Genomic DNA, 18,066 nt, shown 5'->3' on the forward strand with positions numbered 1-18,066 from the left:
TTTCCCTTTGGGAATGTTGATTGTTTAACAATAGTGACTTCACTTCCGCACATTTTCTTTGGGACGTGTCTGAAGACCTAGCCATACTGAAAAAACAGAACATTGGACTCAATATGGAAAAACTATTCACTGAAATAAGATATGAAAAAAAAATTACAAAATTAATAGATATTTAATAATTACTTACAATTTTGTACAGCTAAACTGTTAAAACTCTTATATATAATTATTATGTATATTTATTTACCAGAACTTCAATCACGAATTTTCACAAAAATGCTTACCACATGGAAAAAACCTTAAATTTTCGAGGGATGTGGCACTTTGCGAGTGTTGCCACTTCTTAAAAGTATCAGTGGTGATACCAGCAACAAAAATAACGAAGGAATGGCCATCATATCCAAGTTATTTAGAAGTAGAGACAACGTAAACATAAAAATCAGGAAATATTAGAACTGTCCCTATTAATATGGCAACCCACTGTAACATAAACGGTACAGAGCTGGTAACAGTAGATTATCACAAAATTATAAAAATAGGAACCTGTGTACAATATAAGTGGGCGCTTTTCGTTATTAAACCAAAGATTTTTCTAAAATTAGTAGCGTTTTTTAAAAATAGAATTATGAAATTGGCAATCTTATAAACAAACACAGCATATGGGAGTAAACAAATGTGATTATAAAACATAAAGAAAAACATAACACAAACATACTATGAACATAACATAAACATATCATAACATAACATGCACATAACATGAACATAACATATCATAAACATAAACCTACCATAAACATAACATGGGTGTAACATAAACATAACTTAACAAAAACAATACAGAGCTGGTAATAATGGGTAATTACAAAATTATAAAAATAGGAACCTGTGCACAATAGTAGTGGGCATTTTTTGTTATTTAAAAGAACAGATTTTTCCAAAATTAGAAGCATTATTTTTTTTAAAACAGTTCTATGATATGAATATAAACAAATACAATAAAAGAATCAAGAAAAATATACAAATGCATAAAGAATAGTGTTTTAACTCAGTCAAAATATGCAGAGTTGGGATTAGTAAAAATAGATGAAAATAGGAACCTGAACAAGTGAATACAAATGAAAGTGAAAGAAATTTGGTTTATATTTATTATTATGGTCAGATATTAAGGCCATTTTTATAAATAAATTTTGCCAACAAATGGTAAATTTCAGGAGTGTTTAAACTAAGAAGGCAGGGAATACTGGTAGGCAATTTAATATCAAGTTTTACCAATTCATGCATGAAGTTTGGAAATTGGTCATTGATAGGACACTCAAAAAAATTATGGTGCAGAGTATCCTCTGACCCACAATCACAGTACGGCGAACTGACTATGTGGAACCTGGCAAGATGGCTAAGACAACAAGTGGGACCCAGCCGCATTCGGGTTAAGGAAGAAATATATTTTTTAGGCATGGTAGTGTATTTGTGAAACCAGGGCTTAACAGGAATAGAAGGTTGAATTCATCAGGGAGTTCAACATTATAATAAATTTACATGTAGGGAGTTTAACATTTTAATACATTGATATGTAGGGAGTTTAACATTACAATAAAATGACATGTAGGGAGTTTAACATTTTGATAAATTGACATGTAGGGAGTTTAAAATTTTAATAAATTGACATGTAGGGAGTTTAACATTTTAATAAAATGACATGTAGGGAGTTTAACATTTTGATAAATTGACATGTAGGGAGTTTAACATTTTAATAAATTGACATGTAGGGAGTTTAACATTTTAATAAATTGACATGTAAGGAGTTCAACGTAATAATAAATATTATTTTGTATTTTGTGTAAAAGCCTAATATCATCGCAATTTCTCGTTAGGGTAGCCATGAACAGCACTTCTTAAAGGTGGGTTTCCCGGTACTAAATGTATTAAAAACATTCAAACATTAACAAAGTTACGTGTTTTCCATCAACCACATACAAATATATATAGCCAGGCTCCAACGTTGCAAAGTTTTTTTTAAATATTGGGTTCGCAAGAGACCCAGATTAATTAACACGTAATTGGGTTACGTTTTATTCTTTAACTTATAAATAAATACTAGGTTATTGTAAACTAAACGTTGCCACACATTTCGCATATTTAGATGTATTAGCTTTTGCTGTGGAATGACTTTCCGGCCTCTGTGTTTGCTCCCTCCTACAACATGGGACTCTTCAAGGCCCAGATCAACTCCTTCCTTTCTTCAAAAAGACCCACCACACAACATTCTCATTTTGTGTGGATTTAAAAAAACAGTAACCTAAAATAATATAGAAACTAGAACAATACTACATATAAGACAAATCACTAACAGTGCATTACCACCGCTAATCTAATTTGTAGGATTCAACAATAAATATATCAATAGTTCCTACCTCCGAACTTGTTGCCCAGATCATGCATCCTAATGGTTAGTGAGTGTGTCTGATAGTTGGTTGTGTATGAATTGCCGAAGAATGTTACATTTTGTCTTGTGTTCCTAATCGGCCGTGGAATTTAATAGTGGCAACGATGGAAGGGCTGTAAATTAAGTTGTTAATCACTCTGTGTAACACAAGCAGGTCAGGCATAATTCTCCTGTCATGCTGCGTTATTAGATGCAAATGATTCATCTAACTGACATAATTAACGTATTTAATTGGAATTTTGAGTGCAATAATCTCATAAAAACCATAAATATGTATAAAGAGTAGTAGAGTAGCGGGCAGGAGGGCAGCCTGGCTTTGTTTACCCGTAGGGGTAGACGGAGAGGATGGACCGCCTCACACCTACCTCTCTATATGTACAAAGAATAGTGTCTTGGTAGCGGGCGGGAGGGCAGCCTGGCTTTGTTTACCCGTAGGGGTAGACAGAGAGGATGGACCGCCTCACACCTACCTCTCTATATGTACAAAGAATAGTGTCTTGGTAGCGGGTGGGAGGGCAGCCTGGCTTTGTTTACCCGTAGGGGTAGACAGAGAGGATGGACCGCCTCACACCTACCTCTCTATATGTACAAAGAATAGTGTCTTGGTAGCGGGCGGGAGGGCAGCCTGGCTTTGTTTACCCATAGGGGTAGACAGAGAGGATGGACCGCCTCACACCTACCTCTCTATATGTACAAATAATAGTGTCTTGGTAGCGGGCGGGAGGGCAGCCTGGCTTTGTTTACCCGTAGGGGTAGACAGAGAGGATGGACCGCCTCACACCTACCTCTCTATATGTACAAAGAATAGTGTCTTGGTAGCGGGTGGGAGGGCAGCCTGGCTTTGTTTACCCGTAGGGGTAGACAGAGAGGATGGACCGCCTCACACCTACCTCTCTATATGTACAAAGAATAGTGTCTTGGTAGCGGGTGGGAGGGCAGCCTGGCTTTGTTTACCCGTAGGGGTAGACAGAGAGGATGGACCGCCTCACACCTACCTCTCTATATGTACAAAGAATAGTGTCTTGGTAGCGGGCGGGAGGGAAGCCTGGCTTTATTTTTTAGATTGTTGAAATTTTGCACACTTGAAGTTCAAAATAAGTGGAAAATTACTCTCTACTTTTTTTAAAAAAAAAAACTCTTCGTTGATACCGAGCAAAGACGGGAACGTTCGAACGTCGTCGTCTCAAACAAAATGTTCTGTTATACCTACCGATATGAACCGACTTAAGGCGACACAAGACGGGGGTTTTCTCGATAATATATGTTTTTTGATCGATACCTAAGTAAGTTATTTATATTTAAAATTAATAAAAAACAGTACCTTAACATTAAAATATTTTATGTAAAACGGTTTGAAAATTTTATAAAACGTTTTTCAACCATGAAATTACCAGATTTTATTTTTCAAGGCGATGCATTAATAACTTCCCGAAACATCTGATATTTTAGTAACACGTTCATCAGAAATAATTCAAATAAACCCCATGGATATATCAATGTTCTACGCCTGCTAGGGTAAACTGCCCGTCCATTGCGACAGTCCGCGCGCCGAATATTTTTTTACACGACTTCTTCACTTATGAGCTTCCCACTTTATTTTAGAGATTTGCTAGGGCATATTTAACCGTAAGTCTGTCCAATAAACCAGGACCGGGCGTCGTATATTTTGTGCATGGCTTTTTCACTTACGTCGTTAAGATTCCAACTTTATTTTTGTTGTTTAATATTACATGTAACCGTAATCATCATATAGAGGTCTCCAAACTTTTTTAGTACACTCCCCATTAAATCCCAAGGGCCAAGGCCTACCTTTATTGTACCTTCTATAATTCTCTAGCTACCCCAGTTGAATTTGGGTGTAACCGGGTAATCCAGGTAACCCCCTCCCCCAGAAAAATTTGAAAAATCACGGCAGGACGACCCACTGGAAAAATGGTACTATTTTTTTTTAGAAACCAGTACCTCAATCAGAGAATCGGTTTACCCCGATTAAATAAAATAAAAATAGTAATTCAGACATCAACCATCTCTAGTCCGGCCCTTCGATTATATTATAAATAATATCCAATGGCCCTTGGCAGCAAAAGGGTCAGTCCGCCACTGGTCTAGAGTTGTCATCGCCTGTCACTCTAAAACTTTGAACAAAGAACACTGTTTTCTTCATTCAAGACTTAACGGACTTCAAAATATAAACATCCTAGCTCAAACCCGTGAAAATTGAAGGATTGATAATTGCATTTTAGCCAAAAAGCTCAGTCTTTTTAAAACCACGAAATCTGACATTTGTTTACTTGTCAAGATACACTCTAAGATATTTTAACAAAAGAAATACTCGCTTCAAATGTAGAATTTTAATTTTCTGATAAAAAAATAGTTTTTTTTTTATAGGTAGGTAAATGTTTTTTTATTTTTATAAAGTATTTGTCAAATGAACCCTATGCGGCCGCCATATTGTTTTAAATCTGTCAAAACGAAAACACATTTTTTTCATTATTGGCTATAAAAAAATAACAAAAATAAAAACCGAGTTCCCCGGTAAAACATTGAGGATCTTACAGAAAAGTGGTTCTTAGTGATTATCTCGGAACTACTTAACGTGAAAACAGCGGAAAGTGATTTCTACAAAAACATTGAGGATCTTACAGAAAAGTGGTTCTTAGTGATTATCTGAACTACTTAACGTGAAAACAGCGGAAAGTGATTTCTACAAAAACATTGAGGATCTTACAGAAAAGTGGTTCTTAGTGATTATCTCGGAACTACTTAACGTGAAAACAGCGGAAAGTGATTTCTACAAAAACATTGAGGATCTTACAGAAAAGTGGTTCTTAGTGATTATCTCGGAACTACTTAACGTGAAAACAGCGGAAAGTGATTTCTACAAAAACATTGAGGATCTTACAGAAAAGTGGTTCTTAGTGATTATCTCGGAACTACTTAACGTGAAAACAGCGGAAAGTGATTTCTACAAAAACATTGAGGATCTTACAGAAAAGTGGTTCTTAGTGATTATCTCGGAACTAGATACTTAACGTGAAAACAGCGGAAAGTGATTTCTACAAAAACATTGAGGATCTTACAGAAAAGTGGTTCTTAGTGATTATCTCGGAACTACTTAACGTGAAAACAGCGGAAAGTGATTTCTACAAAAACATTGAGGATCTTACAGAAAAGTGGTTCTTAGTGATTATCTCGGAACTAGATACTTAACGTGAAAACAGCGGAAAGTGATTTCTACAAAAACATTGAGGATCTTACAGAAAAGTGGTTCTTAGTGATTATCTCGGAACTACTTAACGTGAAAACAGCGGAAAGTGATTTCTACAAAAACATTGAGGATCTTACAGAAAAGTGGTTCTTAGTGATTATCTCGGAACTAGATACTTAACGTGAAAACAGCGGAAAGTGATTTCTACAAAAACATTGAGGATCTTACAGAAAAGTGGTTCTTAGTGATTATCTCGGAACTACTTAACGTGAAAACAGCGGAAAGTGATTTCTACAAAAGCATTGAGGAACTTACAGGAAAGTAGTTCTTAGTGATTATCTCGGAACTACCTAACGTGAAAACGGCGGAAAGTGATTTCCACAAAAACAATTTGTTTACTTAAATAATAATTCTAAGAATACCATCTTGCGAATCTCAAAATTTAGAAGAAAACAGATTAGATGTATTTTTCATTGGTAGATATATCATAATCTTATCCGTTTCGCAAATTGCATCGCCATTTTTTTTTTAAATCTCCCACTCGTTAATCTGCACTTAATTTTATGGTTTCTCTTTATTCCATTAAAATAGTTTAGACGTTCAAAATCTGATCGAATGCAGTTCAAATCAATTTCATCGGGATTACATATGGATAACCTTTAAAAGGTGATTAACTTAATCTTTTAAAGGTTGAACGGGGATCAAAGTGAATCTACTGAAACGTAGTTTCTAAAATCAATAATCTTTATATTTTTAACCCAAGTAGATTATAATTTACATTACGCTACCACCCGGCTTTACCCGGGCTTAAGTTTTCGAAATGTTCCCAATTTAAAGTTTAAATTTGTAGTTGTATTTATTGTGTGGAGGGTTTTTTAAGGTAAGAGAGGAGACGAAAATCAGGGAAGGAAAAAGGTATGACATCAGTGTATCCAGATGTGACGGACGTTTGAATTCATCCCCCCCCCCCATTGCGGTGCTAGGCGATGGTCGAGAGCGTCCTGCTGAAGAAGTAAAAAGATTTCCTTCAACCAGTTTCTGTGCAAATGACACTACGCCGAAGCTCTAGAATCGAGAGTGTTTGGTGTTCCGTCCATACAGATTTACACTGCCCACTTACTTTATCTACTATGCGGATTCGAACGTACTATTTTTAAGTACCTACCTATAGTTTTATGGGTAACCGGATAACATTATTATGATTTAATAATAGGTTAGGTTATCACTTTTCTTCAATGTTCTGTTTTCTCATTAAACCTTTTTTTATTCAAAATATCTACAATGGCGATACGCCGACTGCGAAGTTAACTGTGTCGATCTGTACCAATGATCTTCAGAGTCACTCGTGTTGCTCCTAAGTCTTTCGGATCTACGCTGATGACGTCAACGCCATCTTCAACGCAAATGAACCAAAGTGTCTGATTGGTTGACCAATTGACACCAGGTTCATTCTAGTTAGACTGACTTGATGGAATAAGATGTAAGAAGTGCTATAGATATTATTATAAGTTCCGTGTAGGTACTCGTACTACTGCGCCAAGACTTGGTAAAAGAAAACTCAATTAATGAACGAATGAAGGGATGCGGTAGTCGCTAATAAAAGAAAAATGTCAAAGTAGCGAAGCTAGCAGTCCATAATGGCACGGAACTGGCAAAGGAGGAATGAATGAACGAATGCAGCAGTCTCTAGTCTCTAGTAAAAAGTTGTCAACCGCGAGGTTAGCAGTCCACAACGGAGTGTGACACATTGGTTGTATTACAGGGAGGCGTGGAACTCGCAGAGAAAGTACGAAAGCAAGAAGAATTGAGGCAACTGTAACAATGGAGGACTGAATGATGCAGTCACTAATCAAAAGTTAAGTCAATAGAAGCGAGGCTGGGGTGTTGATACCAACAGTATTGTAGGAAGGCATGAACTGGCAGTGGAAGAAAGGAAGTAGACTGAACCATATATTATGAGATCCGTGTGTTTTGTAAAATTAAATAGGCCGTATTACGAATGTTGAGATCGCAGAAATAATGCTACATGTATCTTCTTTAGATGAATGTGTGCTAGGAAAGTGTTACGTGGCGGTCCATGTTCTATGTCTCCCAGTTCCTTGTCTTTCTTCGGATGCCGTCATATATCAGCGGGTTAGCTATTGACAGGACAAGCGATTGGAACCCTGTTGACTTCAGCTCGGAACAAGTTAACAAGTGTGTACTTATATAGAAGCATACTGTGTTGCGCGCTCCATCCTCTTAGGGACGGTATTTCAATATAATTAGTAAAAATTAATATGATTTTCGGCGTTTAGTTTTGGTGTAGCCATCATGTACCGGACACCAAGAACTTTTCAACTTGGCCCAATTGTCTCCATTCAAATTTTGAAAAGAGCAAATAAATTAATTTTCTGGTAAAATATTATGTTATTGGTAAGTACTTTAACGATTTATCGCTTTATTACAATCAGTTCCAATTTTAAAAATTATAGATTCATTCAAAGCAGCGATTCATTCCGAGCTCTAGAAATGATTGTCCCATAGTTACACACAACCGAATTTAGTTTTTTTGATACCACTATTCTGACACGTCTATAATGTTGACAAATAAATAATGTGTAAGTTCCTGCAGAAGTGGTGAAAACAATTTAAAACTCGTTTTCGTATGTCCCTGACCGAAGTATACACTTAAATCATACACAAAAAGCAATTCCATTGTAATTCTAGTATAGATTACATCATAAAAAATAATTTACTCTGTAAAATAGTACTAGAAGTGTTTTTTGGCGGCTAATATTTAAACTTAATTAAAATATTTTATTAACCCTTCAAGCCTCTGGCATATTGATGCTGACAGAGAGACGGAGAATTCGTGTGTATTTCTGCTTCGCAATAAAGTCCAAATAAATGGCATATTTCTGAAAGTATCACAAACTAAAAACTGTTTTTGAAAAATGATGAAAAACGCTTTCTGATTATATTAAAAAATTAAAATTTTTAAATCAAACAAAAATTTTTCACCTTACGGTTTTTGGTCTAAACACTGAACTTAAAATACTGATATAAATTACTGTCATCTCACTTTTTGTTGTTTCATATAAAAAAATAATTAATAAAATATTTACAAAGTTTCATAAATTTGTCTCAAATTGCGGTCGGAACCTTTGGTTTCATAGAGGTATACATTTTTATTATTCTGTACTTTACTTTTACATTTTAATATAAGGCTTGGTGTTTTCTCATTCTAACTATGACGGTAATGGACAACGATTTCTATGAGCTGTTCCCAAAACCGAACAAATTAGCTCGAGGAGTTAACGTCTGTAACATAAACCTTCACGCGTCTCGTGCCTCATACCCAAGATGCGTTACCCAACTTTAAAGTTTAGATCTCAAAGCACCCCTTAATGCAGGTCCTGCAGGTTTATTAAATAGAAGCCACTTTGATGGTCGACTATCTTCTATACTTGCTCTATTTATCCTGCCCGGCGGACCTGTCTCAGCTTTATGAACATTGTTATTGACGTCTCCTCAAACATTTGTAACAATGGTTGTACCATTGTTACAAATTATTTATTTAAATATATTTATGTTTAAATTGTTTTTTCATTTGTGATAATTTTTACGTTTCAGGTCTTCGTGAACATCGTAAAGAATGGAGGAAAATCTACAACTAAAAATAATCGAGTAGTTTACCTTACGAAATTCAATCCTAAAACATACATTCATTAACCGTGTCACAAATGGCTGTGGAACTATTCTCAGTGACAAAAACATTAATTTAAAAGTACACATCTCAGTACGTATTTAAACGTAGCAACTGTTCGTATTGTTGAAACTGTAGTTAGTTAGTGATCTTCGGGAATTTGGAATTGCAAATTTGAGCTTCCACGTTTTGCAACGCATCCAGTCTGCCTGAGAATTCTGGAAGAGAATTCATTAGCTTGCTTTTGCTACCATAAAACATTGACTTATGTCCGCTACCTCAAATTATTGATTGATTGAGGTTTGTTAGTCCACTAGCTCAGAATATTGACCTACTGTAATTTGCTGTCACAAAATATTGACTCGGTCAATTCAATGAATATCTTCGGTCGTAGAGAATCGTAGTGCAGGTAAAAGCTGTTACTCTTGACCCTTTTCAAATATATTCTACGATATCAGTGAAAGAAGAGTCGAGAAATATATACAGTATTTCTATCAGTAATAAACGGGTGGCAGAAACTTAAGAAGGAAAAGGCAACCCTTTAGGGCTAGGCTATCGAATGGCCCAAAACGAGAGGCACAGATTGGAGACGAAGAAGAGGAAGGTTGATCTGGTGGCTGCCTACCTGCTCTGCTGAGCGGACCTACTTACAGGTAAATATGCTTTCTTCTGCTGTTTTGTCAGGAAATTCTCTAGTTTCGCTGTGGTAAAGACTGTAAATAGAAGCGTTGCTTGAAATTACTTTAACCGTGTTTGGTGACCAATTCTGATGAGCCAGGTACTTCCCAACCTTCCTCTTCTGATACCATTCTGCTCTCCACTCCCTTCAGCAACATACTCCAATCATGGATGCCATAGTCCAATTGGCTCTGGACAGCGGGGAGCAGTTGGGACTCTTCTGTGTTATTCACAAAAATGACGTTTTTGGGGTCTAGAAGTTGATAGTTCTGTTACTTATGTTAATTAGTGTCATTTTTTTCAAATAGAATCTGTTAAGTGCATGGATAGTGGAAACAGGAAAGATTGGCCATTAAAGCAGGCGCACAACGCGTGTCGCCAACATCGTTCGCCCATACTACTGCATTTCGCGTGTTCGTGCAACATGGTTTATGATACCATCCACACCCACACACCAAACGGATAAATTTCATTGCACAGTCGCTTTCATAGTCCCTGGAGTTCAATTCCTGGAATTGGCGACAATCAGAACGCTTCCATGCCATAGCTCCCTGTGTTTCTATTGGTCTAATGGTATTCCTACATATGTACATAATGTAACCTACGTCCTGCTTTTAGGAACCCCGCCCCGTTGTCCCATAAAAGCATCGGGGTGGCGAATTGTCCCGTTATCAGAAACCTGGGCACTCACGACATCGAATTGAGAGCTAAATATTATTATATAAACTAGACATCGTCATAGAAAAACGAATAGTGTTTAGAAGTGTTATCTATACCGATTTGAAAGAGAACTGATGTCACAACTTAGATGATTAAAATATTTATAAAACTATTGAAGTCCTAGGCCTAAGGCAGACAATGAAATTTTAATACCTGTTAAAGAAAGACTTTCGACATTTGTAAATATTGGAATTAATACAAGCAATAATTATTAGCCTGATATATATATTTTTAAATCTTCCGAGAAATAATAAATGCCGCCGACGGAAATTGAACCAGCAGCTTTCCGACTGCCCATCAGCTCCTCTACCATTACGCTTCGTCGGCTTATTCTAATCCCGCCAAATAATTCAGTATATACTAGATTATTAGATTTTTCACCTGAAAACAACCTTTACTTTATTTTTATTGGAATGGCTTTGTTATTGCCAAATTTTCCACTGGTGAAATATTGTATTAATATTTTAGGCTAATAATTTGTTATCCTTTAACCTTGTCTATAAACATTACTTTATCATTATAAAATAATAAACCATGCTGTGAGCACGCAACATACTTCCACGTGTGTGTATCGTGGGTCCAATATCTAGAGATGGTCCCGGTGATTTTTGGTGGGGGTGGGGGTTCACAACCAAATAAAGAGTGTTCATCTCTACCAATATCCCGTTTTAAGGCCAAAAAATGTGGTCTCCTTATGTATATCTAAATGACCACCTTAAAGTAAGTATCCACGCATTGAATGTCTATTTCTAAACATAGCCGTCTCTAGAATAATCATTAAGTCCTCCGCGTTGACTTTGGGACCTTGACCCTAGCTCTGCCGGCAAACCATAATGATCTCTGGCTAATTCAGGATGATCCCAATGGTCCATCGCAGCCTCACTTCATCGCGCTAATTGAGGCTGATCAGATAAGGCAAAGATATGACAGACCATAAACAAAATAATACATCACACGAAATCCACAATAACAATTATAAACATAACTATAGTCATACGTGTTTCGTCTCGCAATGAGAATTTTTTTAATGTGAGTTCCACGCAAGAGACCCATCTGATCCCAACCGTCTGGAGCCAGTGTGATTATGGCATCCTCAATAATTGTGGTATGTTTTGATGCTGCGAAAGTTACTAGAGAGGGCAAGGAGATGGGAAGGAGTAAGGTGGGGAAGTATCTGGCTATTCAGATCTGATCAAAAAACACGACGAAAGCCAGCAATTGCACAGTTTTTACGTTACTCAAAACTACATCGTAAAATGATAACTGTAGCTTCAATTCAAGATATACGAGTATTTAGGATCATTGTGGGGTTCTCTTCCCGCGCTGTGGCGATACTGACAGTTTTATTGCAGATTTATTAGTTTTCGAATGGAAATCAAATATGTCACCAGACAATCTACATATAATGTTTCTGTGATAGTATGTGTGTGCTCTTCATTGCTCGTATTAACATTAACAATACTAGGGAGCCGTAATACTGGGGAGGTCTCGTAAGTCCAAAGTTGCCGTGTGCCAACATTTATAATTAATTTGTAGCAACTATTTAATATTCTGGGAACAGTATTATTTATAGTCCCTAAAAGTGTTGTGAGTTGTGATCGCTATCGTTTTTGAAAGATGACATAGCCAATTTTAAAATACCTGAGACCTTTGGCTCGTAAATGTTTTTAAATATTTGGAAAAGTTTACCGTTAATTGAGATTGTTTTTGCTTACTTTCTCACAATTTATTTCTTCAGTGAGTATATTTCTTTTATACACGGTGACCGGAGCTCGTAGTACAAACAAAAAACTGGTGAATTTATATCAAATTTGTAGTCGATTTTATGGTTTAACTTGTTTTATTTAAGCTTTCCTTTTCGAGTAAATTGAGTCCGAAATTGGAATTTTTTAAGCCAAATTTGTAAAATATCAGCTGTGAAATGTCTTTTAAAGTGTTTGGAAGCGTGAAGCCGAATACAAAAATGTTTTTAACTCTAAAATTTTTTTAAAAAGATCGAAAAAATTAGTTTTTAAGGTTCTCTGTGTTATGTAGATTCACCAATTTTCTACTTGTACTATGGGTTTCCGTACACAGCGTAGATTGGTTATAAAGATGCAAAATTCAACAATGGTGTCTGGAAACTCAAAATAAGAGGAAAATATTTTTTTACATCTGATTTCTAAAAACTCTGTCTAAAGCCCGGGTAACGCCGGGAAGGACAACAGGTAAAATATTATAAAGTTGACCTTTTTTAAATTTATTTTTAACTGGTATCCCCAATTTAGGGTGGAGTGAGAAGCTAAAAGTGGTGGTTAGGGGAGTGAGTTATGAGACGCTAAAAACGACTTATTCTATTTAAGCCTATACAGTATCAGTACCCAGCATACACTAGATCTAGGTCAAGGCTAAATAAACAAGCACACTATTATAATAATGATATCCTGACTTGAATCTCCCGCTTGGTTGCGTAACATTTAATTAATACTATCTTTGGATAATATTAAGTTGCTGAAAGAATTATTAATGAATTGTATGTAATATTTTTCGTGCTGTTGCGTTGTTTCTGTTATAAAATTCATTATTTTTATCACCAGCTCTGTCCTCCTTGTATCTAATACAACAGTAGGTAATTTAGTAATTATAAAAAGATTTCTATTTTTCCACTATTAGTTACAAACAAGTGTTATTCCTCTAGAAATAACAAAATCGCAGGAGATTAGTAGTATTCTTCCGGTTGGATTTAATAAAATGCGATTATTTTTCAGATCTTAAATGGAAATGTTTAGCATATTTTCTTTACTCAAATTTAATTATTGCTAAAATAGAAAGATTACAACTAGAACAAATTTAATCATTGCTAAAATAGAAAGATTACAATTAGAACAAATTTAATTATTGCTAAAATAGAAAGATTACAATTAGAACAAATTTAATTATTGCTAAAATAGAAAGATTGGAATTAGAACAAATTTAATTATTGCTAAAATAGAAAGATTACAATTAGAACAAATTTAATTATTGCTAAAATAGAATGATTACAATTAGAACAAATCTAATTATTGCTAAAATAGAAAGATTAGATTTAGAACAAAATTAATTATTGCTTAAATAGAAAGATTAGATTTAGAACATTTTCCGATAGAAAATACTTTTAACAAAATAAAAATATTATCTCTCAGAAATTACTTTCATTTTAGGGTTTATTGTGTTTCCATCAGAAAATAAGGTTTATAAATACATCTACGGAAATTAATGCACTTCCCTACTTCATAGGGCAGATAGACTCGTTGTAGAGAACAATGCATTCTATCAGATTTTAGTGTACGCACCCGCAGACATACACGCATTTCTCTGAAATCTAATAATTAAAGCAGTTACTATACGAAATAAATCTCTGATCAGCATTTGGCGAGGTAGTCATTTGTAGAAGGAGTTTCAATCTTCAGAGAAGAAGCCACAAAATATTATGTTTCAAAAGACATTTTAAAATAGATGCCTTATAGTAAAAAAAAATTGAAAATAAAATTCACTATTTCTATAAGTTTACGGTAAAAACTACAATTCTTACGCGAAAGATCGGTATTTCTCCAAGATCTACAAAAATTATAAATATTCAATATATCCATTTTTATCAAAAAAATAAAAGTAGCTTTGTATTTTTCTATTATGAGTTGAACGTTGAACCATAATAGTCAAATTCCATAAATAAATGCATGTTTTTTTCCTTACGAAATACAAACACGCAGAGATAAGAATTTTTCCGTTAAAATAATATACAAACTTCTAAGAGATTATAACTTTTCCGTTCCGAATTACAAAAACCATATTCTACCTCAGCCTGGTTAACAATAACGCTTCTCTCTAACATTAGAAAATATAAAAAATAAAACTATGATCTTTAATATTTACATTATCTCCAGATCTTTTCACGAAACATAACGTGTGTTGCTAAGGGATTTAAGTAGTTATAGTAGCCGCGTGACCAAAAGCATCAGGTTCCTAACCAAACATCGCGGGTTCAATCCTTCGCTAGCCAAGTCCTCCATAATTAATTACACAGGCAAAATTATTATTTATTCGTAACCTGGGAATATTCAAAATACTAAAAAATATATTGGTAAATTTTTCGCTAACCGCCGCACTTTTAATAGGAACAGACTATGGAAATTACATTTCGTTTCAACTTAATTACTATAACAACGATTGATGGCAAAAGTTGCATTAAAATTCCATTTTTATTTAATCACAGTTCAAAATTTATCTTATAAAACGATCCCTTTTGCACTTTGCCATTTTGGACTTTTTAAATCTAAATAAGCATTAATTATTTTTGTTATTTGTTTTTGGGGTATTATGCCGTGTTGCGCTAACTCCTTCTTTAGCCAACGTTTCGGACAGCATTGCAGTGTCCATCATCAGGGCAGATGTGTTATTAACACATTAATTAATAACACATTAATTAATAACACATCTGCCCTGATGATGGACACTGCAATGCTGTCCGAAACGTTGGCTAAAGAAGGAGTTAGCGCAACACGGCATAATACCCCAAAAACAAATAACAAAAATACTTTTGGCCGTGAAAATCTTAAATCATATTTAAGCATTAATTACTTTATTTACCCATACCAAGAACCTAATAACTTATTTTTTTTACATGTAAATAGTTGTTTCATGTAGTAATTCTTGAAATACAGCGTCATTTCCATAATCTGTGTCTAAAAGTGCAGCGGTTATGGAAATAATTACCAAATTATTGATGTTGTCTCTTTTCATCGTTAAACTGGCGGCATCCATTTACTCTCTAAAGTTTTGTTATAGATAGGTACATATATAACGTACTACAGAGCACGTTGTGTGATTGGTGGAGTGCGAATTGTATTCATATTTGTCTTGTTCAATTCAGCAGTCGACACTGCGATATTGTTTTGTACCGCATTCTCGCCATTGTGTCGTGTTATCGTGATACACCACCTTGTTTTTGACTGAACAAAAAAAAATAATTACATTTCACTTCGGTGTTCAATAAATCAATGTTTATTTAGGCTTTACAAATAGTGTGTAGACTTGCCCATAAAGTATAGATGGGATCTTTATTACTACGTTATTAATAAATGGTACTTTTTAAATCAAGCCTTTTAAAAGTTTTTTTAATAGTGATTGCGTATTAATTGTGTAAAAGTTTTTGTGAATAAGTTCTTAATTATGTAAAAAAATCGTTAACTTTTTAAAAATTAAGTTTTAAAACATTTTAATTTGTGTCTAAATGAGATTAAATATTATAAATATAACTTGTCCTGCAAACGGAGTTAAGTAGTTATAGTAGCCGCTTGACCAAAAGCATCAGGTTCCCAACCAAACATTACGGTTTAAGACATACTCCGGCTACTCTGTGCATAAAACTCTCGCGTGCTTTTCCATTTTCTTCTCGGTGCATATCTAAATAAACATTTTGATAATTTAATTAAAATTTTGGAAAGTGATGTATGTATTTGTAGGTACATACCTACACATACAATGTTATTAAGTATTCAATATAACTATTTCCTCACAAAGTTCATAATTTCAAAAATAAAAAAAATCGCTATTTTAGCAGGTGCCTATTTATCTGTGAATCAAATCGCCATTTCAGTAGATGCCTACGTATCTGTCAATCAAATCGCTATTTTATTAGGTGCCTATTGACTTATCTGTGAATCAAATGGCCATTTCAGTAGGTGCCTATTTACTTTTCTGTGAATCAAATATCTATTTCAGTAGGTGCCTACGTAACTATCAATCAAAATGCTATTTCATTAGGTGCCTATTCACTTATCTGTGAATCAAACATTAATTTCAATAGATGCCTACGAATCTGTGAATCAAATCGCTATTTTCTTGTCGACAACTTAACTTTAAGTTATCATTATATGTATATCAAATTAATAATATTTGAGTTCGAAATTTTTTTTTTATGATGATACATATTCATGCCAATTATAAATCATTGCATTTTGAACTTTTCTCAAATTTAAACAAAAGTGCATTTTAAACGGAATGTTCTTATTAATTTACGTATTTAATCATGGTTTTATTTGACAGGATAAATTTAAAAAAGACTATACGTAATTCGGCCATTATCAAAGGTGATATTTTGGTCAATAAGTGAAAACGAAAAATATTTAAAAAAAAAAATACAAACAGTCATAATTAAGAAAATTAGAGTGATTTTTGCTATAAACAAAAAAAAACAAAAACAGGTGATAGTTAAATTAGCATTTCCTGCTGATTAAAAAATTATAAAAAAAATACAAGAGAACATTATATTTTCGTGTTTTAACAAGGCGGACAAATATGAATTTTGAGTGATATAACAAATCTAAAATAAGATATATTTGTTCAATAATATTAAAAAATATTTAAAACTAATAATATTTTCACGTAAATAAGTAATAATATCAGTTTAAACTAAAGTGAAACAGATAGTTTGTTTGATGTCACTCTCTTATGTGTGGATAATTAGTTAATTTGGTGTACTGGCGGCCTATCTTCAGGACAAATGTATTTCATACTGATCTACAAGCAATATCTCATGCTGACCATCAAATAGTCATGGTGCTTACGTATGCGAACAACCATGGCCTTAAAGCAGGGACGGGATAGGCAGAGAGAAGTTGAGGAAAAGGTTACTTTCATTTTTGTTTTTCGTAGAAAGCGATCACTTTGTGGTTTTGACAAAACGTTATCAAATAATTTGTAAGGTTTCGCTTAAACATTTATGCAACAAACATTTTGTACCGAGGTTTTAAATTATCTCTCGTCTGTAATTTATTATTTAGTTAGTAAATATTTATCGTTACTACTTATTTATTTTATAACTAAAGCAAGAATTTTTGTTAAGCCAAAGTTGTCCCTAAAATCATGGAAATCAATTTTATGACCTATGTTTTATAAATAAAAACAAAAAATAGCTATCAATACATACAAGATATGTGGCCAAACCTTTTTAATAAGTAAAGATCGTTCAGTTTTTCGTTGAGTATTATTATTATGAGATGTTAGGCCCTAAATCCAAATTACAGTCTGTTAAAATAACTGAATTGTCTTGACGCCACAAACTGGCGTGTAGTCTGTTAAAATACGAATATTTTATTTGTCATTATTCAACCAGTCCAGTTGTAAATTATGCAGACGCTGTGATTATCGACAGCTTCGATAATTTACAATTTTTGATTAAGTCATTTCTATCCCAAAATCCCATCAAATTGCAAAGAACAACGTAGGAGCGATTTGTTTTCCAATGATAATCTGCTGAACATTTGAATTAATTAATGTCAGCTGCAATAAAAACCTTGTATTAAAATT

General features: G+C 34.2%; 1 protein-coding gene across 6 annotated transcripts in view; it reads left to right on the top strand.

Annotated features, from left to right (window-relative positions):
• Positions 1-18,066, top strand: part of LOC149410433 (tRNA-specific adenosine-34 deaminase regulatory subunit adat3) — a 75,929-nt gene that overhangs the window by 56,492 nt on the left and 1,371 nt on the right. For 2 of the 6 annotated variants that reach the window (XM_089647824.1, XM_089647823.1), the window contains one exon: positions 9,270-9,995. The gene's annotated coding sequence lies outside the window, so the exon portion shown is untranslated. Of the gene's footprint in view, positions 1-9,269; positions 9,996-15,636; positions 15,930-16,051; positions 16,070-16,803; positions 17,387-18,066 lie in introns of those variants that run through there. The other 4 variants (XM_089647826.1, XM_089647825.1, XM_089647827.1 and 1 more) reach the window with 4 other exon arrangements.

Source organism: Hesperophylax consimilis, chromosome 27, assembly GCF_061612785.1.
Source record: "Hesperophylax consimilis isolate HC1 chromosome 27, BYU_Hcon_1.0, whole genome shotgun sequence".
Lineage (NCBI taxonomy): Eukaryota > Metazoa > Arthropoda > Insecta > Trichoptera > Limnephilidae > Hesperophylax > Hesperophylax consimilis.